The sequence below is a fragment of the Ochlerotatus camptorhynchus genome, unplaced genomic scaffold, assembly GCF_037179485.1.
Source record: "Ochlerotatus camptorhynchus isolate MF236.1 unplaced genomic scaffold, CSIRO-AGI_Acam_v1.1 ptg000031l, whole genome shotgun sequence".
In the NCBI taxonomy this organism is placed as follows: domain Eukaryota; kingdom Metazoa; phylum Arthropoda; class Insecta; order Diptera; family Culicidae; genus Ochlerotatus; species Ochlerotatus camptorhynchus.
The window spans coordinates 40,453-50,863 of record NW_027040522.1 but is presented as its reverse complement, the minus strand read 5'-3'; positions in this window follow the sequence as shown (position 1 = coordinate 50,863).

Genomic DNA, 10,411 nt, shown 5'->3' with positions numbered 1-10,411 from the left:
CGACTCCCCCCACACCTTCTTTGCCATTGCAGAAAACAAACAGCATGCTTAAAACTTAATTCACTTCGACACGCGAATCACTTGCGATTCCATACAGCAGACTAGCTTTGGCAATGATCGTCTTGTTGCTGTTTAATGCATCGATTTTTCTCCGTCAGATCTGAAGACGGGCAAACATTGAACTTCACGCCATTTCCGTCAGAAAGCATACTCAAGTGTTTGAAATATTCGCCATCTATACAAAGATATTCATATCACACGCAAGTGGTGGAAACAAGATTCTGCTAAAATTGATGCAAAATGTCACGGACGGATATGCACTCCCCACCTGCCACCACCAACCGTGCGATGATGGCCAAACTTGCAGCGGGGAAGGAAAAATGTTTGAAAATGCAAATGGTTGAAGAGAATAATATCTCAACGGTGGCTGGCGAGAAATACAACCACAACATAAGCTTATTAATCATCTCGAAGCCGGGCCTGAAATCGAATATCAAAAATCGCCACCACAGCAAGTGTGTCGCAAAATGGTGGTGCGTTGGTTTGCAAAATTTCTGCTACCATCTAACCGGTAACACTTTCGGCATGGCCAAGTCAGGTGAAATTAATAAATGTGTGCAGAAAAAAGAAACAGACCGAAGCGAGTGGCAATCATCGACAATTAATCATCATTTTCGCACATTTTGATGTCGTGAGTTTAACATGTTCGGTGAATGTTGTGGAGATTTGCTTGCGATATTAATGCCCATTTAAATTGGTGCTTGACAAAATTGGTGATGGTGATGCATGTGAGTTTGCTGTTACGTTGGAGCAGGGCGCTTGATGATTTTTATTTCAGAAACACATTCCATTTTATAATAAGAAATAAACAAGTCGGTGAAACATATTTCGACTCTGACCCTTCAAATATATGTCTGTCGATTCCGTTTTGTAATTCTGGCTTAAAATTGTTTCCCTTAGCTCAACGCAACTATAAAGCAAATACATTTCCACTATATAGTGTCTTAGGAGAAGTTTCTAGGCATGCAAAGCCCTATCTATAGACGGTACCCGTTTGTTGATTAATCCCCCTAAAAGTGAAACTCAAAATTAAGCTTTTTTGATAAGTAGAAGCAGGGTTACTTCCACTCACTTGCTATAAAAAAATGTTTTTCGGAATTATGAAATCATGAAATAGTATAATGCTAATTAGTACTTGTAAGTTACAAGAAGAGGTCATGGAGTATATGTTTGACACATAAAATCTGTCAATATTGCTTTCAGTGCGTCACAATCAGCGGTTTTACGGCTCGTGAGCGCTCACTCTGAGTGAACGCTCACGAATCATAAGATCGCTGATTGTGACGCTCTCAAAGCGGAATTGACAGATTTTTTGAATCAAACACATACTTTACACCCTCTTCTTGTTACTTACAAGTACAACATAGCATTATAACATCTAATGATTGCATAATTCCGAAAAATATTTTTTATAGCAAGTGAGTGGAAGCAACCCTGAGTAGAAGTGAAGATAGGGGGTTGATGTTTCCGGAAAAGTCGCACTAAATGCGAAGACAACATATCAAAAAGACTGGCAACTCTTCCTTTTTCTCATTCGTCCAGTATGAGACAGGCACAATCGCATCATCTGTCGCTCAAAGGTAAATGCTCCGAACGAATTGGATAGCAAAGGTTCCATCCTCAGAATAAAGGTTTTTTTTTTTTCCTTTGGTTTGTTTTCCGTCGATCTTGTTTTCCGTGCTGAGCACCAATGCTACCGACGCCGGGAAGGCAGCTCCTACACCTGGACCCTACCTATCGACCCATCAACTCATGAACCGGGGACCAACGGCTTTACTACGTGATCAGAGATGTTATGCCTCAGAACATCCCGGCGGCGCTAACTGGGATTGAACCCAGGCCTGCTGGGGTGCGAGGTAATCACGCTTACCACTAAACCACCGGCTCCGCTAATAAAGGTTTGTGTATTTGGTCATTTTTCTATGCGTTGCTTCCACCTTCACTCGTGCGCAGCGCTACTGTGTCTTTTGCTTGAATTCTGGCAAAGTTTGCCAGTCTTCTTGATATGTTGTCTTCGACTAAACGTCTATTAAAAAATGTGTATTTTGACCAGATTAACATCTCATTAGAACTTGACAAACACGTTAAAATTACATGTTGAAAGTTATCCATGGTTTCATTGTGTGAATAGATAGAGGATTGGTGTCTTTAGAAATTTTGGTTTGATTTGTCATTTACTGCAACTTTTCCGGATACACCAACCCTCTATTTCCACTTTTTTACAAAAACATATGTTCTGAGTCTCCCTTTTAGGGGGATTAATCAACCAACGTACCGCCTAGGTAACAATTTGATGCTTATCAAGTGTTGTTCAACGATTTTAATTCAGCCTTAGTTTGAATAATTGTTGTGCATAGACCACGTTAACCTTTGTTCAGCTTTTAAACATCTAAATCTGGTGATTTTAATCAGCCAAAAGCTTAACAGTTATATAGATTATAAGCTTTTTAAGGCATTAAATAACAGTCTTGTCCAACCCTTGTTCAGCCTTCTAGTTTTATTTAGAAAAAAATAATTGAAGACCGCTTCATATCTAATATATTTTTATGGACTGCAAACAAGATGCTGACTAACTAATTGGATTAACATATTTATATTGTTATTATAAGTCTAAAAATTACCTTTGCATTTTGGGATTCGAACCGGCAGTCGCTGATTCACAGGCATCAATCATAACTACTGGACCACTTAAGCATATGTGCTTAAACATTAACTTGAAACACGTCAAACTTAAGTTGAATAACAGCAACCGGAAGGGTATTATACAGCAATGCAGAATTGTAAACAACAACTGGTGACAGTAAAACATTCCTCTTATTTTAAAGTGTAGTTAACACAATATGGACACAAGTGCACGATTTATTTCGATCGTCATGTGGAATCTGTTTTAGTGAGTTACATTTTTGGAATCCTGTCTGAAAATTCATTGCAATATAGCAGTCAAAACACAGAAATACAAATGTTAATGTTTCCGACGTCATCGAAGCCCACTTCTACCTGGAGCTATTCCTAAAAAGCTCCTCTACCTTGTCTCTACTGCTGCTGCTGCTTGGGATTAGAAAGGTAGGCAGTGAATTTAGAAGAACTAAAATGCCGGAAATGCAACGAGTTACACTGACTACATTTAACAAATCAGGCTATCAAAATATTTGTAGTGCATTGCTGATTTGTGGAGTAGTGTTAAGCTAAACTAAGGCTTGTTCAATCTTTAGATCAGCTAACTTATTGAGGTTGAATTATAGGGATACAATTAGCTTTACGCACTACTAATCAACTATATATTCAGCCTGCTGTTAATCAGCTTTGTACACCTTAAATCAACCAATAATCAACTTCTGTTATTTCTGATCAGCTTGAATTGTTACTTGGGCGTATAGAGATAGGGTTTTGCATGTCTAGAAACTTCTCTCAATACACTTAGGCTGTGTTTCATTTGGTGAATTTTCACTTAAATTTGACAGATGGATTATTTCTGACAGACCGGGAATCAATTTTGACAAACACCTTCTAGAAACTCGGAAGAGCAATAACAGAAGGATTTTCGAACATTATAATTTATTTTTGAAGTGTCGCATTTAAGTGAAAATTCCCCAAATGGAACACAGCCGAAATACCAAAAATGAAAAGTTTACAGAGTTGGTTGGAAATGCTAACATGAAGCTTTAGTGTGATGATTTATTAGCTAGAGAATGATCTTTAGAAGAGGGTAGGTGGATAGTTCCGTTAGAGTACGGCAGTATGAAAATTGAATAGAAGTTGAAAATGAGCGAAGGGCCATTAATGCGACAGTTTTTCAAGATAGACGCACATTTTTGCCTAACCCGTACGATGTACGCGGGGACTTGAAAACGTCGCTAGAACTATTCCACAGCCGCAGTCAGATTATGAGCAATAAGAGGGACGCACATTTTTGCCTGTGGACTTGGAGACATCATCTCATCGCATCATGAATGGTGGCTTTAGAGAGATGACTTCAGCAAAGTTGATATCATCTTTGAACTGCAAGAGCTGCAAGAATTCGCACCATTCGCTGCCTTATCACTGAACAGTTTGTCTATCATTCGGGTTTCGGCTACACTCTTCAACATATGGTTCTAGTTCCATGCTCGCCGGCTCACAAACTAGCTTCAAATTCTGGTAAAAATGCCAGTTATTTTGTCAGGAAACAAATACTGTTATTTATCTGGCCAAAGCCAGATATGCTACGCTCCTAATGAACTTCAACGTTTTTCGGGTTCTGGTTACACTGGTCAACAATCCAACCACTCCACATAGTTCTGGACCCATGCTCTCAGGCTCCAAACGAGCTGCAAGAATTCGCAATATCGCTATCACCATCTATGAAAACCTTGTATTTCTGAGGCTCTACATGGTTTTGGGTCCATGCTCTCGGGCTCTAAAACTGGCTACAAGGTCTGGTAGAAATGCCACTTATTTTGTCAGGTAAAGAATACTGGTATATGTCTGGCATAAACCAGAGATACTACGCCCCTTATGAACTTCCACAATTTTTGAGTCCCGGTCGCATTGTTCATCATTCCTACCACTGCATATGGTTTCTGAATTCATGCTCCTAGGCTACCAATTCCAGTAGAAATGCCAATTATTTTGTCAGCAAAAATTCGCATCATCTACGAAATCATCACTGCCACCATCAATGAACAGCTTTTCCATCATTCGGGTTCTGGCTACACACTTCAACAAATGATTCTAGTTCCAAGCTCGCCAGCTCACAAACGAGCTTCAAATTCTGGTAGAAAAGCCAGTTAATTCGTCAGGTAACAAATACTGGTATATGTCTGGCCGAAGCCTGAGATACTACGCTTCTAATGACCTTCCACGTTGTTCGGGTTCCAGCTACACTAGTCAACATTCCTACCGCTCCTGAGAATTCGCAACATAAACGGCATCATAGCGGTCACTATCAATGAACAGATTGTCCAGCATTTAGGTTACAGCTGCACTCATCGGCTTTTGTACGGCTCTTCATGGTTCTGGATCCATGCTCTCCAGCTCCGAAAATATAGCTACAAGATCTGGTAGAAATGCCAGTTATTGTATCAGGTAACGGATATATGTCTGGCCGAAGCCAGGGATACTGCGTCCCTAATTAACATTCATTTTTTTTTTCGAGTCCTGGTTGCACTGTTCATCATTCCAACCGCTTCATATGGTTCCTGGATTCATGCCATCCAGTTTTAAAACTAGCTGCAAGAATTCGCACCATCTACTGTCTCATCGCTGTCACCATCATTGAATAACTTGTCCAGCATTCGTGTCCCGTGAGACTGACACATACGAGCGTCAATTTTGACATAAAATTGAGTCATAATATACGTGAAATTCAGCTCAATCAAACGTACTTTCGAACTTTTCAGTCTCGGAGCACTTAATTTTACATGACATGTATGTTTACGTCTCATCCTTTATGTCAAAGATCGATTCAGTCAGGTGTAAGATTACACCTAACCGGGGGATGTAAGATTACAATTATGTGGGATTCATCATCAGAGGATGTTAGTGGAGACCGCATGAACCGAGGATGCGATATACCTAGCTGCGGTCCAATGCAAGAAAATTGGAGACCGAAAAATGTAGAGTGTATTAGTGAGGTAAATTAGTTATGTCGAAAAAAATTGGACTCAGCTTGCCGGACTGGACTCGAACCACGAACGTTGCGATTATCAGACCTGTGTTTCTCCACTGCTCTCTCCATGCTCCTGAATATGGATAGCCTAAAAGCAAACATGAAGCGCTCATTTTCTCGCATACTCGACTTCGTATGCTTTTTCTGCTGGAGAGATTCGAGGCAAGTGTGTGTGTCGTTCTACAATATTCTACAATGTTCGTCGTTCTACAAGCTTACTGGTATAGTCGAAAGCGTAGATAGAACACGAAATAAAAAAGACAAAAAAACCATTACATCGCTTGCATGGTCAATCTCTAACATTCGTTGCGATGTTCATGAACAGAGGATGATAGGAACCGGAACTAACATTCATTGTAATAGATTTTTGGTTTGCGTGTAGGTATTTGTAAGTGTGTAGTTCTTTATCAGGTTACGAATATTGGTATATGTCTGGCCGAAGCTAGAGATACTGCACCCTAATGAAGTTAATCAATAGTTCCAGAGCTTGCACCACTTATTTCTTCATCGTTGTCACCAGTATTGGACATGGCTTGTTTCATCTATATTTCAACGCAGACGCCACCCCCTCTGTTTATGCATTGTCATAGATTATAAGTATTGAATTAATAAGCTACCGTCGCACTTCCTTCATATAGCAATTCAGCTCACTGGAAAGTACATCTGTTGTAATCTACGTTAGAAAAGATTGAAGGTTGTATACCTACCTACATCGATTCAAAGTAAATCTGGACGCACGGTTTAATACACCAGAGAAAAGAAAATTAATTGTGCAGAAACATCTAGAGAACCCTTCGTAGTCTGCCTCAAAAATATCAAAAGTGTTAAAATTCCCAAAGTCAACGGTGAGTCTTGTAATCAAACGTAACAAGGATACTCTGAGTGTGGATAGAGCACAGCGCATCTATCATAAAAGTGGCACTAGGGACAAAGAGCTGAGGAGAAAGGTGTTGAGGTAGGTGAAAAGCAACCCAGGTGTCTCCATACGTGATTTGGCAAAGAAATACGGTTCCAACTTTTCCACCGTGCATAACATCCTTTCAAGAGAAGAATATAAGTCTTTTTATGCAGGTAAACATCCGAATCGCTCGCTCAAACAACATTTAGTGGCCAAAAAGCGAGCACGACTACCATACGAACGAGTTTTGACGAAATTTGATGGCTGTATTTTAATGGATGACGAAACATATGTCAAAATGGATTATAAACAAATCCCCGGACGCAAATTTTACCTGGCAACTGGTCGTGGGGATGTCCCTTCCAGGTATAAATTTGTTTTTGCTGATAAGTTTGCTTGGAAACTAATGATTTGGCAAGGAATCTGCAGTTGTGGCCTTAAAACCAAGGTTTTCATCACATCTCACACAATGATGTCGAAGGTTTACATTAAAGAGTGCCCGAAAAAGCGGATTTTACCCTTCATTCGGCAACACAAGACAAACGTTATGTTTTGGCCGGATCTAGCCAGCTGCCACTACTCTAAGCAGGTACTAGAATGGTATACTGCAAACAATGTTAATTTCGTCGCCAAAGAGATTAATCCTCCGAATTGCCCTGAGTTCAGACCGATCAAAAATTATTGGGCAATTGTCAAGCGAAAACTGCGAGGATGCGGTAAAGAAGTGACAAATGCACAACAAATGCGTTTAAAGTGGAATAAGTTCACCGGTACAGTGTCACCAGCGACTGTGAAGATCATGATGGCATTGATCACAAGTAAAGGGCGACAGTTCATTCGAAACGGTGAAATGTAATAACTTGTTATGTATCGTTTGAAAGCTGGATAAATACCCTTTTGTTTGACGTTTTGATCAACCGTGTATGTTGTTTAATAATTGAGTTATGATCACTTGAATGCGTCCAAATTTACTTTGAATCGGGCTTTATGGGAGAAGAGGCTTGAAAGGAGCTTCACTACAATGGGCTTTCCTCCACACTCGGAAGAGTATTGTGACTAGCCATATAAACTTGACCACTATCGTCAAATTTAAGTTATTTTGGTTTTTCCAACCGTTAAATCTAGTCATAAGATATGGACATTTGAAATTAACACAACTCTCCAGCAGATGGTTGCAGACACACAAACTTACCACCATTTGAATGCTCTTGTGTTGTAATTTCAGATGCAGCTGACTACATCTGCAACTAAGAAAGATATATACATACAAAATATGATGAAAAAATGGGAGAATTCACCAATAACTCATTCAAGTGAAATGCTACTAGACTTTTATCAATCAGGGAAGTTCCAACTACTTCGAGGATGCTCAGAGAACAAAACAGCCCCATTAACTTTAGGAAAATTACATGAACTTTTAAGGGGGATCATGGGATATTCCGAAGTGCAATTCTAAAATGTTCCGAAAACTTCAGGGACATTGCGGGGTCAATGTAAGGATCTTCAGGGAATGTTGTGCTAACATCCTCAGGCAATCTCTTTCTTCCGAATGAATTCCCAACTTTTCCTTGACGTTTCTTTTGCTTCCGATTATCTCCAGAAGATTCTTCCAATCTACCTTATAAAGTTTATTCCAGCGGTTCCAGGAAGTTTTGTCCTTTTTCTCCAGGAAGTTCAATTAAACTTCTTCCGAATGTATCTATGGATTTCTCCCAGATGTTTCTTTCGTCTTTCTCTGGAAGTTTCTCCATAAGCCATTCTCCGTAGTTTTTTTTTTTTTTTTTTTCGCCTTCTATTGGAAGGTTTTCTGAACGAACTTCTGGCTTACCGTAGAAATGGCTTATCCTGGAATTTGCTTCCGAATCTTTTCTGGCTTCCTCTGGATGTGATATCCGATTTTTTTTCCGAAAGTTCCATTAAATTATCACCAGAAGTTTCTTTATATGTATTTGTTTTGGAAGTTCCCCGGATGTTTTTCCGACTTTCTTAGAACTTTCTTCGAACTTCCTACAGAAAAGCGTCTTTATTCTTTCTCTGGAAGTTTTTTCGGCTTCCTTCAGAAGCTAATCCAAACATTCTCCGACTTTTCCTGGAAATAAAATTTTCCGTTCTTAGTCTTAGTTTTTTTTTTATTTTTCAAGTGTTGTCGATCGACCTATTTTCAAACAGAAGTCAGTTGTAACTGACGAAGGATAACATTTAATCTGTCAAATATAACCACAGGCTAACTTGAAAGCTATTTAGGTTATTTAACCGTTATGTGATCGACAGGGTATCCGGCATATCCGACGGATTGTCCCTGGAGCGACCATACTGGAGCAGGTTCCCGTAGGGCCTCTAGTGGTCATAGAAGAAACCCCTACAATATGGGTATCAAAATTAATGAATTTACAGCAAGAGACTGTTTATCCTTATATTGTGGTCATATGACGGATTGTCTCCAGAACGGCCATTGCGGAGCAGGTTCCCGTAGAGTCTCTATTGGCCATAGAAGTGCTTGGGAAGAAACCCTTACAATAAGGGTATCAAAATTCATGAATTTGCAACAGGAGACTATGCCACATGCCATTCTTTCGTCATTTGAATATCAGGTGAAGCTTCCTATAGAGATTACTGACGTTTAAAGCACGTACAAAGTTATGATAAACGATGCCCATATTGTAGGGGTCAATCCATCGGATGATAGCAAAATTAAGATAAACAATATACTGCTGTAAATTCATAAATTTTGATACCCATATTGTAGAGGTTTCTTCCCAAACACTTCTATGGCCTCAAGAAGCCCTACGGGAGCCTGATCCGGAGTGGCCATTTCGGGGACATTCCATCGGATGATCACTAAATTATGATAAACAGTCTCCTGCTGTAAAGTCATAAATTTTGATACTCATATTGTAGGGGTTTCTTCCCAAGCTCTTCTATGGCCACTAGAGGCCCTACGGAAACCTGCTCCAGAATGGCCGTTCCGGGGATGAATCGAAAACTGTTCCTCAAGTGAGCTGAAATTGTTTCTTGAAGGAGATTCTGATACTTTTAAATCGGTTCCTTCGAAATTCTAGCGAAAGGAACAAGAAAATGCTTAGTTCTGGAACATTATACAGAAAATCCGGATTTGCGGGAACCAAACGATTCTGGATGGACATTGTAAGCAATTTTTAGAAAAAGGATACGTTTCTGAATCCAATGGTGATAAAAGATTCAAAATCGGTCAAAATTGGCCGCAGTAGCAAGTATTTCAATTTTGTGAGTACCCGAGTACCCTTGTCGAGCTCCTAAACATGATCTTTTTGTCGATCACATAACGGTTAAGCTCGCAATCGACAACCTATGAGAACCCTTAAGCTCTAAGGGCTCTGTGAGAGCTTTCTAGGGCCAACAACATCATAGTAAGAATACACGGATCGATACATGAAAATATCGACATGTCAAGTTTGAGTACAAAGCGAACTCAAATTTAGGTATGTCGAAAGCCTGAGTTTGGATAATTGATTCTTAGCGTAAATCTTGGAAATCGACTATTTTCTTCAAGTTAATCCCTATGGTCACTTTGCTTTCAACGATTCTTATCAACAATAGAGAAATCCTAGAACATTATCGCCACATTCCGGATCGGAGGGAACTGCGCAAAATAAAAGCAAATCTTATGCCACCGATCGACGTAATGAACCCAACAAGAGGTGCGCGACAAAAACAAATAGACGTGTAATCTCCGTCGCAGAATCTGATTACTTTGCCGAAGATAGCATTTTAGATGATACACGAGAGCTAAAAGCCAAAGGAGGGGCACTGTCGGTCGTCGTCTTCAC